Source organism: Triticum aestivum, chromosome 6B (assembly GCF_018294505.1).
Source record: "Triticum aestivum cultivar Chinese Spring chromosome 6B, IWGSC CS RefSeq v2.1, whole genome shotgun sequence".
NCBI lineage: Eukaryota > Viridiplantae > Streptophyta > Magnoliopsida > Poales > Poaceae > Triticum > Triticum aestivum.
Window position 1 is genome coordinate 101,988,275 of NC_057810.1, and position 15,424 is coordinate 102,003,698.

Genomic DNA, 15,424 nt, shown 5'->3' on the forward strand with positions numbered 1-15,424 from the left:
TTTGCCGACAGATAACTTGTAGCTATCACATATGCTGACAGAAGATAAAAGAGTCGGAGGACTTGCTGTGGGGAAATGTATTGCCGACAGAAGTTCACTTGCCGACAATTTTTTAGCCGGCATACATCCTACCAACGCCGACAGATAAATTGTCAATGTACACCCTACCTATGCCGACACTTAATTTGTTCGTGTATACCCTACCTATGCCAACAGATGGTATGTCAATGTACACCCTACCTATGCCGACAATTAGTCTGTCTAAATAGATCTTTAGCATTGCCAACATATGGTTTGTCTAGGTAGGTGTGTACTTATGCCGACACTTTCTTTGTTGGAATGTTTTTGCCAACATATAAATTGTTGGTAAGATGGTGTACAGCCAAAAGAACAATTGGATACTGCTCTGATTCAAATGTTACTACAACGATGTATTGTTATCCACAAACAGGATCAAGATGAACACATATTGCACAATCATTGATATCTGGTACCAAAAATACATATATATTGATCACAGGCTCAAACACAAGTCAATCTTGACATAGCAAAGTTTGTCCATCTTACAATCCTCCAGGAAACACAAGTCACATAAAAGTACCCCTATTTGCTAAATGGTCCAAAACACTTGAGTTACATCCATGAGCACAAGATTTGTAATCCATAACACTTAAGCACCAAATGGTCCAGAACACACATAAGCTTCATGATTACAATTGAGTTGGCTGGTACAGCCAAATGCTCTATAACACTCCAAAGTCATCACATCCATGTGTACTAGGTGGCTGATTACCTGAAAATAGTCCACAAGAATTTGGTAGAAAGTGTAGTCAGCACAAGTTCTTTGAAGCTCATAGGGAGATTGGCAGCCAAGAGAATCACAAGTTTGAAAATAATTGTGTTTCTATGTTATCTGATGAAGTAGAAATAAAATGTACAACTTTAGACAAAAAAATTGTAGTATGTCAAGTTCAGTTTATGCCATGTGATCTTCAGATTGTGACCATCAAGGTGATAACACCAAAGTGCATGTTAACTCCTAAGCAATGTATGTGCGCTTCAGATCATGTTGTGTGTTTTTTCATATTTTAATTATAAACTGCATCATGTGGAGTTCAGTTTTATCATCAAGATACAGAACGTTTATCTAGTAATGTTATAAGTTCGGGCAGAAATCTGGCACTCTAGTCGAGGCTCAAAATGATCTATGTATATTTATGAGAGAGAAACAATAATCTTAATGTATCTGTTATGTCGTAATATCTGCACCTCCTGGGCACATTAGTTGCCTTGTCATCCTTGAGCTACAACAATAACCGCTACTTCATAGAATAACCATTGACTTCTTATCAATATGAGGTTGCTTCTTCCACTGCAAATTGCTCTGAAAAAATGCGCAAACATGTAACAACCATCCCGCAAAAAAGAAAAATATGTTCAATATAGATAACTCGGCTCACCATAAATAAAATCATAAAGTATGCATCATACTGTAAGATTCAACTCTCATCTCTCTACTACTTCCAGCCAGGATGGGGATGAACAGGATGTAGTTAGTTATGTTTGTACTAGCACAAGGGCCGTGTTTTGCAACAGGGCGTACATATTTTAGTGGTTCTAGTGGTTCGACATTTTCGAAAAGCAATCAAGCCCAAAGTGGTCGGACCCTTCCCTGGACCTTGCGCAAGCGGGAGCTACATGCACCAGGTTGCCCTTTTTTTTTTAATCAAGTCCATATGTTGCAGCGAATACAAAACAAATAAGTGTTGTATAGAAACCTGTAAAATAACTTACGAATCAAACCACTTCTATTATTTTAGTGGTTCAAAATGAATGGTGTCAGAGATACACCATATGCTCATGCACATGAAGCAACATTGTCGACTAACATTGATTATTCATGTTGCAACTAATGTTCATATCAACAAATAAAGAATTTGTAGATAATGGCAGCTCAATACTCATGTGACATGCTTCCAATTGCAACAGAGAAAAATTCTATTTCAGCTTTGAATTACACTTTGGCTCGATTTTTTTGCCGGTACATTTCCTCATGAACATATTTGCTTTACTAATAACCCTCCTATAAACATTCAGCTGGATGTTGGTGCAAACTAAACAAATAGAACATCTTTGTGATGAAGAAATTGTAGGAAAATGGTATGATTCTATCAACATCAATGTACCAGAAGGCACATGTTACAGCAAGCAACTGAAGGATATACAAAATCCTATCAAAACTCATGCTCTTTTCAAATTTCAATTTGGAAAAAGGGAAAATTAATGGTAGTAGAGGACAATGTACAGAAGAACGTAAATTTAAAAGACTTATACAACTATTTTGCTATATACAACCATATTATGGAATAGAGGTAGTTTTCTACAGTGATATACACAACGGAGGAATCATGAATAATACGGGTAATATTGTCATGGCAAAATCTGAACTGATCTAACTGTAGGCTGTATATCAATTCTGAATGTGGTGTACTTGGAGTAGATATAAATTGCAGGTAGAGTTAGATGGAACACATAAGATGCTAAGCCATGAAATCTGTTAAAAAATAAACAAACAATTCATCTTCGGATTCTTCCCTAGAAAATAATCAAGAAATAATGCCGATGGATCTTAGGATTCATGTCAAGGTGCTGCTGATGAAGACTTGAACATTAATCTGTGCTATCATACACCTCGTCCCTGTAAATCTCAAGCTCCTAACTTTGCCACCACCATCGTAGCATCCATCTCAAGCCTCTAATCTCCTCGTGGCCAGTGCTGATTCCTCTGTTGCATCACGATGACAACAACCCATCCACCCAAATCTGAAACCAGTGTAGAACAAACTGATAAATGCAAAGTATATCGGTAAATAAACAAATGGACTAAAAAGGCAGCAGTATATATATATTAATAGCAAGATATACCTAAGTAAACACTAACTTCAGTAGCACTCAATCCCTTTTCTACATTATTAGACTTCTTAGTACAGATCCAACAAGTAAACTTCTCAGTAAATGGGGATCCTCATCATCGCCACTTACCAAGCAAAGACAACTTCCTCTGGCCTGCAGCGCTTGGAGAGATATGGCCAAGACGATGCCGCTCTGCAGAAACGGGCATGCGACTGATGGATCTGCAGAAGGGGCTTTGCAGGAGAGAAAAGGAGCGGCGACGGCCGAAACAGGGGCCGGGGACGTGGTGGAGGGCGGGGGTTAGGGCGGCGGATGGACTGAGGTCGGCGTCGGAGCTATTGGCAGCCGCGACCCCGGTGGTGGCAGGGATGGAAGGGGGTTGAGGGGCACGGGCCGCACGGCGGTGTGCACGGACGACGGTGACAGCAGCGAGGGGGAGCGCGAGGATGACGAAGATACCTTCACCGGCGGCAGCAGGGATGGGGGTCCGGGAGCGCGTGGATGAGGACACCTTCACTTCCGGCGGCAGGGACAGGGGATGGAGCCATAGGTCGCGGCGGCGGAGGGGGGTCTGGTGGGATGGAGCGGGTGGACTGGGTTAGGTCTCAGATTTTGGGGATATTTGGGCTGTGTGGGACTATGGATCAGATCTGGGCCGCGCGCAGCTGAAATTTCCCCTCTCGCGCGCTAAGTTAGCCGCTAAAATTTTCAAGGTTTCGTTGCTTGACACGCGTACACATATGCCGACACTTAATCTGTCTCGATACACCCTACCTATGCCGACATATTTGATGTGGCTAAGCACGTACCTACGCCAACAGAAAATCTATCAGGGCCCACACATATACCGACAGACAAGATGTAGCCAAGTACTTGCCGACTGATACGTCGTTGCTATGTAGTTGCCGACACATAATATGTCCATAATGGCATACATTTTCCGACACATGATACAAGGACAAAGCTGGAAAGCTATGCCGACATATCTTTTGTAGAGATTGGTGGACCTTTGCCCACAGAAGTGTGTCATCTAAACTCTACCGTGGTGTAGTGTATGTTTTATGGTCATGCTCCGATGGTCAATGGTTTATTCTTAATGAATCTCGAGCGTAATGTTACACATATTCATAGTGAGAATGCCAAAAGATGTAAAGTTGATAACGATAGTCCCACATACTTGTGGCACTGCCGTCTTGGTCACATTGGTGTCAAGCGCATGAAGAAGCTCCATGCTGATGGACTTTTGGAGTCTCTCGATTATGAATCATTTGACACATGCGAACCCTGCCTCATGGGCAAGATGACCAAGACTCCGTTCTCCGGAACAATGGAGCGAGCAACCAACTTGTTGGAAATCATACATACCGATGTGTGCGGTCCAATGAGCGTTGAGGCTCGCGGAGGATATTGTTATGTTCTCACTCTCACTGATGACTTGAGTAGATATGGGTATGTCTACTTAATGAAACACAAGTCTGAGACCTTTGAAAAGTTCAAGGAATTTCAGAGTGAGGTAGAGAATCAACATGACCGAAAAATAAAGTTCCTACGATCAGATCGTGGAGGAGAATATTTAAGTCACGAATTTGGTACACACTTAAGGAAATGTGGAATCGTTTCACAACTCACGCCGCCTGGAACACCTCAGCGTAATGGTGTGTCCGAACGTCGTAATCGCACTCTATTGGATATGGTGCGGTCTATGATGTCTCTTACCGATTTACCGCTATCATTTTGGGGATACGCTCTAGAGACAGCTACATTCACTTTAAATAGGGCACCGTCTAAATCCGTTGAGACGACACCGTATGAATTATGGTTTGGGAAGAAACCTAAGCTGTCGTTTTTAAAAGTTTGGGGATGCGATGCTTATGTCAAGAAACTTCAACCTGAAAAGCTCGAACCCAAGTCGGAAAAATGAGTCTTCATAGGATACCCTAAGGAAACTGTTGGGTATACCTTCTACTTAAGATCCGAGGGCAAGATCTTTGTTGCCAAGAACGGATCCTTTCTGGAAAAAGAGTTTCTCTCAAAAGAAGTAAGTGGGAGGAAAGTAGAACTTGATGAAGTACTACCTCTTGAACGGGATAGTAGTGCAGCTCAGGAAAATGTTCCTGTGATGCCTACACCAATTGAAGAGGAACAAGGACACGTTCCGCACCAGAGTGGTACGGCAACCCTGTCCTGGAAATCATGTTGTTAGACAACGGTGAACCTTCGAACTATGAAGAAGCGATGGCGGGCCCAGATTCCAACAAATGTCTTGAAGCCATGAAATCCGAGATAGAATCCATGTATGAAAACAAAGTATGGACTTTGATAGACTTGCCCGATGATCGGCGAGCGATAGAAAACAAATGGATCTTTAAGAAGAAGACGGACGCGGATGGAAATGTTACCATCTATAAAGCTCGACTTGTCGCTAAGGGTTATCGACAAGTTCAATGGATTGACTACGACGAGACATTCTCTCCCGTAGCGAAGCTGAAGTCCGTCCGAATCATGTTAGCAATTGCCGCATACTATGATTATGAGATATGGCAGATGGACGTCAAAACGGCATTCCTTAATGGACATCTTAAGGAAGAGCTGTATATGATGCAGCCGGAAGGTTTTGTCGATCCAAAGAATGCTAACAAAGTATGCAAGCTCCAGCGATCCATTTATGGACTGGTGCAAGCATCTCGGAGTTGGAACATTCGCTTTGATGAGATGATCAAAGCGTTTGGGTTTATGCAGACTTATGGAGAAGTCTGCGTTTACAAGAAAGTGAGTGGGAGCTCTGTAGCATTTCTCATATTATATGTAGATGACATACTCTTGATGGGAAATGATATAGAACTTTTGGACAGCATTAAGGCTTACTTGAATAAGTGTTTTTCAATGAAGGACCTTGGAGAAGCTGCTTATATATTAGGCATTAAGATCTATAGAGATAGATCGAGACGCCTCATAGGTCTTTCACAAAGCACATACCTTGATAAGATTTTGAAGAAGTTCAAAATGGATCAGTCCAAGAAGGGGTTCTTGCCTGTATTGCAAGGTGTGAGATTGAGCTCGGCTCAATGCCCGACCACGGCAAAAGATAAAGAAGAGATGAGTGTCATCCCCTATGCTTCAGCCATAGGATCTATTATGTATGCCATGCTGTGTACCAGACCTGATGTAAACCTTGCCGTAAGTTTGGTAGGAATGTACCAAAGTAACCCCGGCAAGGAACACTGGACATCGGTCAAGAATATCCTAAAGTACCTGAAAAGGACAAAGGACATGTTTCTCGTTTATGGAGGTGACGAAGAGCTCGTCGTAAAGGGTTACGTCGACGCAAGCTTCGACACAGATCTGGATGACTCTAAGTCACAAACCGGATACATGTATATGTTGAATGGTGGAGCAGTAAGCTGGTGCAGCTGCAAGCAGAGCGTAGTGGTGGGATCTACATGTGAAGCGGAGTACATGGCAGCCTCGGAGGCAGCGCATGAAGCTATTTGGGTGAAGGAGTTCATCACCGACCTAGGAGTCATACCCAATGCGTCGGGGCCGATCAAACTCTTCTGTGACAACACTGGAGCTATTGCCCTTGCCAAGGAGCCCAGGTTTCACAAGAAGACCAGGCACATCAAGCGTCGTTTCAACTCCATCTGTGAAAATTTTCAAGATGGAGACATAGATATTTGCAAAGTACATACGGATCTGAATGTCGCAGATCCGTTGACTAAACCTCTCTCGCGAGCAAAACATGATCAACACCAGAACTCTATGGGTGTTCGATTCATCACAATGTAACTAGATTATTGACTCTAGTGCAAGTGGGAGATTGTTGGAAATATGCCCTAGAGGCAATAATAAAAGTATTATTATATTTCCTTGTTCATGATAAATTGTCTTTTATTCATGCTATAACTATATTATCCGGAAATCGTAATACACGTGTGAATACATATACCACAATATGTCCCTAGTGAGCCTCTAGTTGACTAGCTCGTTGTGATCAGTAGATAGTCATGGTTTCCTGGCTATGGACATTGGATGTCGTTGATAACGGGATCACATCATTAGGAGAATGATGTGATGGACAAGACCCAATCCTAAGCATAGCACAAAGATCGTGTAGTTCGTTTGCTAGAGCTTTTTCAATGTCAAGTATCTCTTCCTTAGACCATGAGATCGTGTAACTCCCGGATACCGTAAGAGTGCTTTGGGTGTACCAAACGTCACAGTGTAACTGGGTGACTATAAAGGTGCACTACAGGTATCTCCAAAAGTGTCTGTTGGGTTGACACGGATTGAGACTGGGATTTGTCACTCCGTATGACGGAGAGGTATCTCTGGGCCCACTCGGTAATGCATCATCATAATGAGCTCAAAGTGACCAAGTGGTTGGTGACGGGATCATGCATTACGGTACGAGTAAAGTGACTTGCCGGTAACGAGACTGAACAAGGTATTGGGATACCAACGATCGAGTCTCGGGCAAGTAACGTACCGATTGACAAAGGGAATTGTATACGGGGTTTGATCAAATCCTCGACATCGTGGTTCATCCGATGACTTCATCGAGGAGCATGTGGGAGCCAACATGGGTATCCAGATCCCGTTGTTTGTTATTGACCGGAGAGTCGTCTCGGTCATGTCTGCATGTCTCCCGAACCCGTAGGGTCTACACACTTAAGGTTCGGTGACGCTAGGGTTATTAGGAAGACTTGTATGTGATTACCGAAAGTTGTTCAGAGTCTCGGATGAGATCCCGGACGTCACGAGGAGTTCCGGAATGGTCCGGAGGTGAAGTTTTATATATGGGAAGTTGTCATACGGACACCGGAAGAATTCGGGATCCTATCGGTATTGTACCGGGGCCACCGGAGGGGTTCCGGGGGTCCACCGGGAGGGGCCACCCCTCCCGGAGGGCCACATGGGCCGCAAGGGGCAGGGAGCCAGCCCCTGGAGGGCTGGGCGCGCCCCCCACCTTGGGCCCATGCGCCTAGGGTTGGGGGAAACCCTAAGGGGGGCGCCCCCCTTGCTTGGGGGGCAAGCCTCCCCTCCCTGGCCGCCGCCCCCCCTCTAGATCCCATCTAGAGGGGTCGGCCCCCCTTGCCCCTTCCCCTATAAATAGAGGGGTGAGGGGAGGGCTGTTGTACACAACTCAAGGCGCAGCCCCTCCCCTCCCCAACACCTCTCCTCCTCCGTACGTGCTTGGCGAAGCCCTGTCAGAGTACTGCTGCACCAACAACACCACGCCGTCGTACTGCCGTTGGAGCAATCTTCCTCAACCTCTCCTTCCTCCTAGCTGGATCAAGATAGAGGAGACGTCGTCCGTCCCGTACGTGTGTTGAACGCGGAGGTGCTGTCCGTTCAGCACTTGGTCATCGGTGATCCGAATCACGGCGAGTACGACTCCATCATCACCATCCCCTTGAACGCTTCCGCACTCGATCTACAAGTGGTATGTAGATGCAAACTCACTCCCTTGACTCGTTGCTTAGATGAACTCATAGATGGATCTTGGTGAAACAGTAGGAAAATTTTTAATTTTCTGCAACGTTCCCCAACAGGTATACCTCCTAATTCAGATCCGAAAGCAATAGTGATTGTTTCTTGAATCGGGTCCTTTCTCGAGGAAAAGTTTGTCTCAAAAAGTTGAGCGGGAGGATGGTGGAGACTTGATGAGGTTATTGAACCGTCACTTCAACTAGTGTGTTGTTGGGTTTCATAGTAATTTCAAAAAATTTCCTATGCACACGCAAGATCATGTGATGCATAGCAACGAGGGGGAGAGTGTTGTCTACGTACCCAATGCAGACCGACTGCGGAAGCGATGACACGACGTAGAGGAAGTAGTCGTACGTCTTCACGATCCAACCGATCAAGCACCGAAACTACGGCACCTCCGAGTTCGAGCACACGTTCAGCTCGATGACGATCCCCGGACTCCGATCCAGCAAAGTGTCGGGGAAGAGTTCCATCAGCACGACGGCGTGGTGACGATCTTGATGAACTACAGCAGCAGGGCTTCGCCTAAACTCCGCTACAGTATTATCGAGGAATATGGTGTCTCCGCACACGGCTAAGGAACAGATCACGTGGATCAACTTGTGTGTCTTTGGGGTGCCTCTACCTCAGTATATAAAGGAGCCAAGGGGGGAGGGGGCGCCGGCCAGGAGGAGAGGGCGCAGGAGGAGTCCTACTCCTTCCGGGAGTAGGACTCCCCCCCAGTCCTATTCCAACTAGGATTCCCCAAAGGGGGAAAGAGGGAGAAGGGTGGCCGGCCACCTCTCCTAGTCCTAATAGGACTAGGGGAAGGGGGGAGGCGCGCAGCCCTTGTGGGCAGCCCTTTCACCTTTCCACTAAGGCCCATGAAGGCCCATATGGCTCCCGGGGGGTTCCGGTAACCTCCCGGTAACCCGGTAAAATCCCGATTTCACCCGGAACACTTCCGATGTACAAACATAGGCTTCCAATATATCAATCTTTACGTCTCGACCATTTCGAGACTCCTCGTCATGTCCGTGATCACATCCGGGACTCCGAACAACCTTCGGTACATCAAAATGCATAAACTCATAATGTAACTGTCATCGTAACCTTAAGCGTGCGGACCCTACGGGTTCGAGAACAATGTAGACATGACCGAGACACGTTTCCGGTCAATAACCAATAGCGGGACCTGGATGCCCATATTGGCTCCTACATATTCTACGAAGATCTTTATCGGTCAGACCGCATAACAACATACGTTGTTCCCTTTGTCATCGGTATGTTACTTGCCCGAGATTCGATCGTCGGTATCCAATACCTAGTTCAATCTCGTTACCGGCAAGTCTCTTTACTCGTTCCGTAATACATCATCTCACAACTGACATATTAGTTGTAATGCTTGCAAGGCTTATGTGATGTGTATTACCGAGAGGGCCCGGAGATACCTCTCCGAAAATCGGAGTGACAAATCCTAATCTCGAAATACGCCAACCCAACATCTACCTTTGGAGACACCTGTAATGCTCCTTTATAATCACCCAGTTACGTTGTGACGTTTGGTAGCACCCAAAGTGTTCCTCCGGCAAACGGGAGTTGCATAATCTCATAGTCATAGGAACATGTATAAGTCATGAAGAAAAGCAATAGCAACATACTAAACGATCGGGTGCTAAGCTAATGGAATGGGTCATGTCAATCAGATCATTCAACTAATGATGTGACCTCGTTAATCAAATAACAACTCATTGTTCATGGTCAGGAAACATAACCATCTTTGATTAACGAGCTAGTCAAGTAGAGGCATACTAGTGACACTTTGTTTGTCTATGTATTCACACATGTATTATGTTTCCGGTTAATACAATTCTAGCATGAATAATAAACATTTATCATGATTATAAGGAAATATATAATAACTTTATTATTGCCTCTAGGGCATATTTCCTTCAGTCTCCCACTTGCACTAGAGTCAATAATCTAGATTACACTGTAATGATTCTAACACCCATGGAGCTTTGGTGCTGATCATGTTTTGCTCGTGGAAGAGGCTTAGTCAACGGGTCTGCAACATTCAGATCCGTATGTATCTTGCAAATCTCTATGTCTCCCACCTGGACTAGATCCCGGATGGAATTGAAGCGTCTCTTGATGTGTTTGGTCCTTTTGTGAAATCTGGATTCCTTTGCCAAGGCAATTGCACCAGTGTTGTCACAAAAGATTTTCATTGGACCCGATGCACAAGGTATGACACCTAGATCGGATATGAACTCCTTCATCCAGACTCCTTCACTTGCTGCTTCCGAAGCAGCTATGTACTCCGCTTCACATGTAGATCCCGCTACGACGCTTTGTTTAGAAATGCACCAACTGACAGCTCCACCGTTTAATGTAAACACGTATCCGGTTTGCGATTTAGAATCGTCCGGATCAGTGTCAAAGCTTGCATCAACGTAACCTTTTACGGTGAGCTCTTTGTCACCTCCATATACGAGAAACATATCCTTAGTCCTTTTCAGGTATTTCAGGATGTTCTTGACCGCTGTCCAGTGATCCACTCCTGGATTACTTTGGTACCTCCCTGCTAAACTTATAGCAAGGCACACATCAGGTCTGGTACACAGCATTGCATACATGATAGAGCCTATGGCTGATGCATAGGGAACATCTTTCATATTCTCTCTATCTTCTGCAGTGGTCGGGCATTGAGTCTTACTCAACTTCACACCTTGTAACACAGGCAAGAACCCTTTCTTTGCTTGATCCATTTTGAACTTTTTCAAAATTTTGTCAAGGTATGTGCTTTGTGAAAGCCCAATTAAGCGTCTTGATCTATCTCTATAGATCTTAATGCCTAATATGTAAGCAGCTTCACCGAGGTCTTTCATTGAAAAACTTTTATTCAAGTATCCCTTTATGCTATCCAGAAATTCTATATCATTTCCAATTAGCAATATGTCATCCACATATAATATCAGAAATGCTACAGAGCTCCCACTCACTTTCTTGTAAATACAGTCTTCTCCGAAAGTCTGTATAAAACCAAACGCTTTGATCACACTATCAAAACGTTTATTCCAACTCCGAGAGGCTTGCACCAGTCCATAAATGGATCGCTGGAGCTTGCACACTTTGTTAGCTCCCTTTGGATCGACAAAACCTTCCGGTTGTATCATATACAACTCTTCTTCCAGACATCCATTCAGGAATGCAGTTTTGACATCCATCTGCCAAATTTCATAATCATAAAATGCGGCAATCGCTAACATGATTCGGACAGACTTAAGCATCGCTACGGGTGAGAAAGTCTCATCGTAGTCAACCCCTTGAACTTGTCGAAAACCTTTCGCGACAAGTCGAGCTTTGTAGACAGTAACATTACCATCAGCGTCAGTCTTCTTCTTGAAGATCCATTTATTCTCAATTGCTTGCCGATCATCGGGCAAGTCAACCAAAGTCCATACTTTGTTCTCATACATGGATCCCATCTCAGATTTCATGGCTTCAAGCCACTTTGCGGAATCTGGGTTCACCATCGCTTCTTCATAGTTCGTAGGTTCATCATGATCTAGTAGCATGACTTCCAGAACTGGATTACCGTACCACTCTGGTGCGGATCTTACTCTGGTTGATCTACGAGGTTCAGTAGTATCTTGTTCTGAAGTTTCATGATCATTATCATTAACTTCCTCACTTATTGGTGTAGGTGTCGCAGAAACAATTTTCTGTGATGTACTATTTTCCAACAAGGGAGCAGGTACAGTTACCTCGTCAAGTTCTACTTTCCTCCCACTCACTTCTTTCGAGAGAAACTCCTTCTCAAGAAAGTTTCCGAATTTAGCAACAAAAGTCTTGCCTTCGGATCTGTGATAGAAGGTGTATCCAATAGTTTCCTTTGGATATCCTATGAAGACACATTTCTCCGATTTGGGTTCGAGCTTATCAGGTTGAGGCTTTTTCACATAAGCATCGCAGCCCCAAACTTTAAGAAACGACAACTTTGGTTTCTTGCCAAACCATAGTTCATAAGGCGTCGTCTCAACGGATTTTGATGGTGCCCTATTTAATGTGAATGCTGTCGTCTCTAAAGCATAACCCCAAAATGATAGCGGTAAATCAGTAAGAGACATCATAGATCACACCATATCTAGTAAAGTACGATTACGACGTTCGGACACACCATTACGCTGTGGTGTTCCGGGTGGCGTGAGTTGCGAAACTATTCCACAGTTTTTCAAATGTACACCAAACTCGTAACTCAAATATTCTCCTCCACGATCAGATCGTAGAAACTTTATTTTCTTGTTACGATGATTTTCAACTTCACTCCGAAATTCTTTGAACTTTTCAAATGTTTCAGATTTATATTTCATTAAGTAGATATACCCATATCTGCTTAAATCATCTGTGAAGGTGAGAAAATAACGATATCCGCCACGAGCCTCAATATTCATCGGACCACATACATCGGTATGTATGATTTCCAACAAATCTGTTGCTCTCTCCATAGTACCGGAGAACGGTGTTTTAGTCATCTCGCCCATGAGGCACGGTTCGCAAGTACCAAGTGATTCATAATCAAGTGGTTCCAAAAGTCCATCAGTATGGAGTTTCTTCATGCGCTTTATACCGATATGACCTAAACGACAGTGCCATAAATAAGTTGCACTTTCATTATCAACTCTGCATCTTTTGGCTTCAACATTATGAATATGTGTATTACTACTATCGAGATTCAATAAGAATAGACCACTCTTCAAGGGTGCATGACCATAAAAGATATTACTCATATAAATAGAACAACCATTATTCTCTGATTTAAATGAATAACCGCCTCGCATTAAACAAGATCTAGATATAATGTTCATGCTCAATGCTGGCACCAAATAACAATTATTTAGGTCTAATATTAATCCCGAAGGTAGATGTAGAGGTAGCATGCCGACCACGATCACATCGACTTTGGAACCGTTTCCTACGCGCATCGTCACCTCGTCCTTAGCCAATCTTCGCTTAATCCGTAGCCCCTGTTTCGAGTTGCAAATATTAGCAACAGAACCAGTATCAAATACCCAGGTGCTACTGCAAGCATTAGTAAGGTACACATCAATAACATGTATATCACATATACCTTTGTTCACTTTGCCATCCTTCTTATCCGCCAAATACTTGGGGCATTTCCGCTTCCAGTGACCAGTCTGCTTGCAGTAGAAGCACTCAGTTTCAGGCTTAGGTCCAGACTTGGGTTTCTTCTCTTGAGCAGCAACTGGCTTGCCGTTCTTCTTGAAGTTCCCCTTCTTCTTTCCTTTGCCCTTTTTCTTGAAACTAGTGGTCTTGTTGACCATCAACACTTGATGCTCCTTTTTGATTTCTACCTCCGCAGCTTTCAGCATCGCGAAGAGCTCGCGAACAGTCTTGTTCATCCCTTGCATATTATAGTTCATCACGAAGCTCTTGTAGCTTGGTGGCAGTGATTGGAGAATTCTGTCAATGACGCAATCATTTGGAAGATTAACTCCCAATTGAATCAAGTGATTATTATACCCAGACATTTTGAGTATATTCTCACTGACAGAACTGTTCTCCTCCATCTTGCAGCTATAGAACTTATTGGAGACTTCATATCTCTCAATCCGGGCATTTGCTTGAAATATTAACTTCAACTCCTGGAACATCTCATATGCTCCATGACGTTCAAAACGTCGTTGAAGTCCCGATTCTAAGCCGTAAAGTATGTCACACTGAACTATCGAGTAGTCATCAGCTTTGCTCTGCCAGACGTTCATAACATCTGGTGTTGCTCCAGCAGCAAGCCTGGCACCCAGCGGTGCTTCCAGGACGTAATTTTTCTGTGCAGCAATGAGGATAATCCTCAAGTTACGGACCCAGTCCGTGTAATTGCTACCATCATCTTTCAACTTTGCTTTCTCAAGAAACGCATTAAAATTCAACGGAACAACATCACGAGCCATCTATCTACAATCAACATAAACAAGCAAGATACTATCAGGTACTAAGTTCATGATAAATTTAAGTTCAATTAATCATATTACTTAAGAACTCCCACTTAGATAGACATCCCTCTAATCCTCTAAGTGATCACGTGATCCAAATCAACTAAACCATGTCCGATCATCACGTGATGTCTCAGCACGAAGAACTTTCGCAACGGTGCATACTCAGGGAGAACACTTCTTGATAATTTAGTGAGAGATCATCTTATAATGCTACCGTCAATAAAAGCAAGATAAGATGCATAAAAAGATAAACATCACATGCAATCAATATAAGTGATATGATATGGCCATCATCATCTTGTGCATGTGATCTCCATCTCCGAAGCACCGTCATGATCACCATCGTCACCGGTGCGACACCTTGATCTCCATCGTAGCATCGTTGTCGTCTCGCCAATCTTATGCTTTCACGACTATCACTACCTTTTAGTAATAAAGTAAAGCATTACATCGCGATTGCATTGCATACAATAAAGCGACAACCATATGGCTCCTGCCAGTTGCCGATAACTCGATTACAAAACATGATCATCTCATACAATAAAATCAGCATCATGCCTTGACCATATCACATCACAACATGCCCTGCAAAAACAAGTTAGACGTCCTCTACTTTGTTGTTGCATGTTTTACGTGGCTGCTACGGGCCTAAGTAAGAACCAATCTCACCTACGCATCAAAACCACAACGATAGTTTGTCAAATAGACTCCGTTTTAACCTTCGCAAGGACCGGGCGTAGCCATACTTGGTTCAACAAAAGTTGGAGAGACAGTCGCCCGCAAGCCATCTCTGTGCAAAGCACGTCGAGGGAACCGATCTCGCGTAAGCGTACGCGTAAGGTTGGTCCGGGTCGTCTCGTCCAACAATACCGCCGAACCAAAGTATGCCATGCTGGTAGGCAGTATGGCTTGTATCGTCCACAACTCACTTGTGTTCTACTCGTGCATATAACATCAACATAAATAACCTAGGCTCGGATGCCACTGTTGGGTTTCGTAGTAATTTCAAAAAATTTCCTACG

At 43.9% G+C, this 15,424-nt stretch overlaps 1 long non-coding RNA gene across 1 annotated transcript; it reads right to left on the reverse strand.

The window, feature by feature from the left end:
• Positions 1-485: 485 nt before the first annotated feature.
• LOC123136023 (uncharacterized) lies at positions 486-3,553 on the reverse strand. The gene is made up of 3 exons (XR_006466487.1): positions 3,043-3,553; positions 1,270-2,823; positions 486-793 (listed from the first exon to the last, which is right to left on the reverse strand). It is a non-coding gene; the product is annotated as an uncharacterized lncRNA (long non-coding RNA).
• Positions 3,554-15,424: the final 11,871 nt, after the last annotated feature.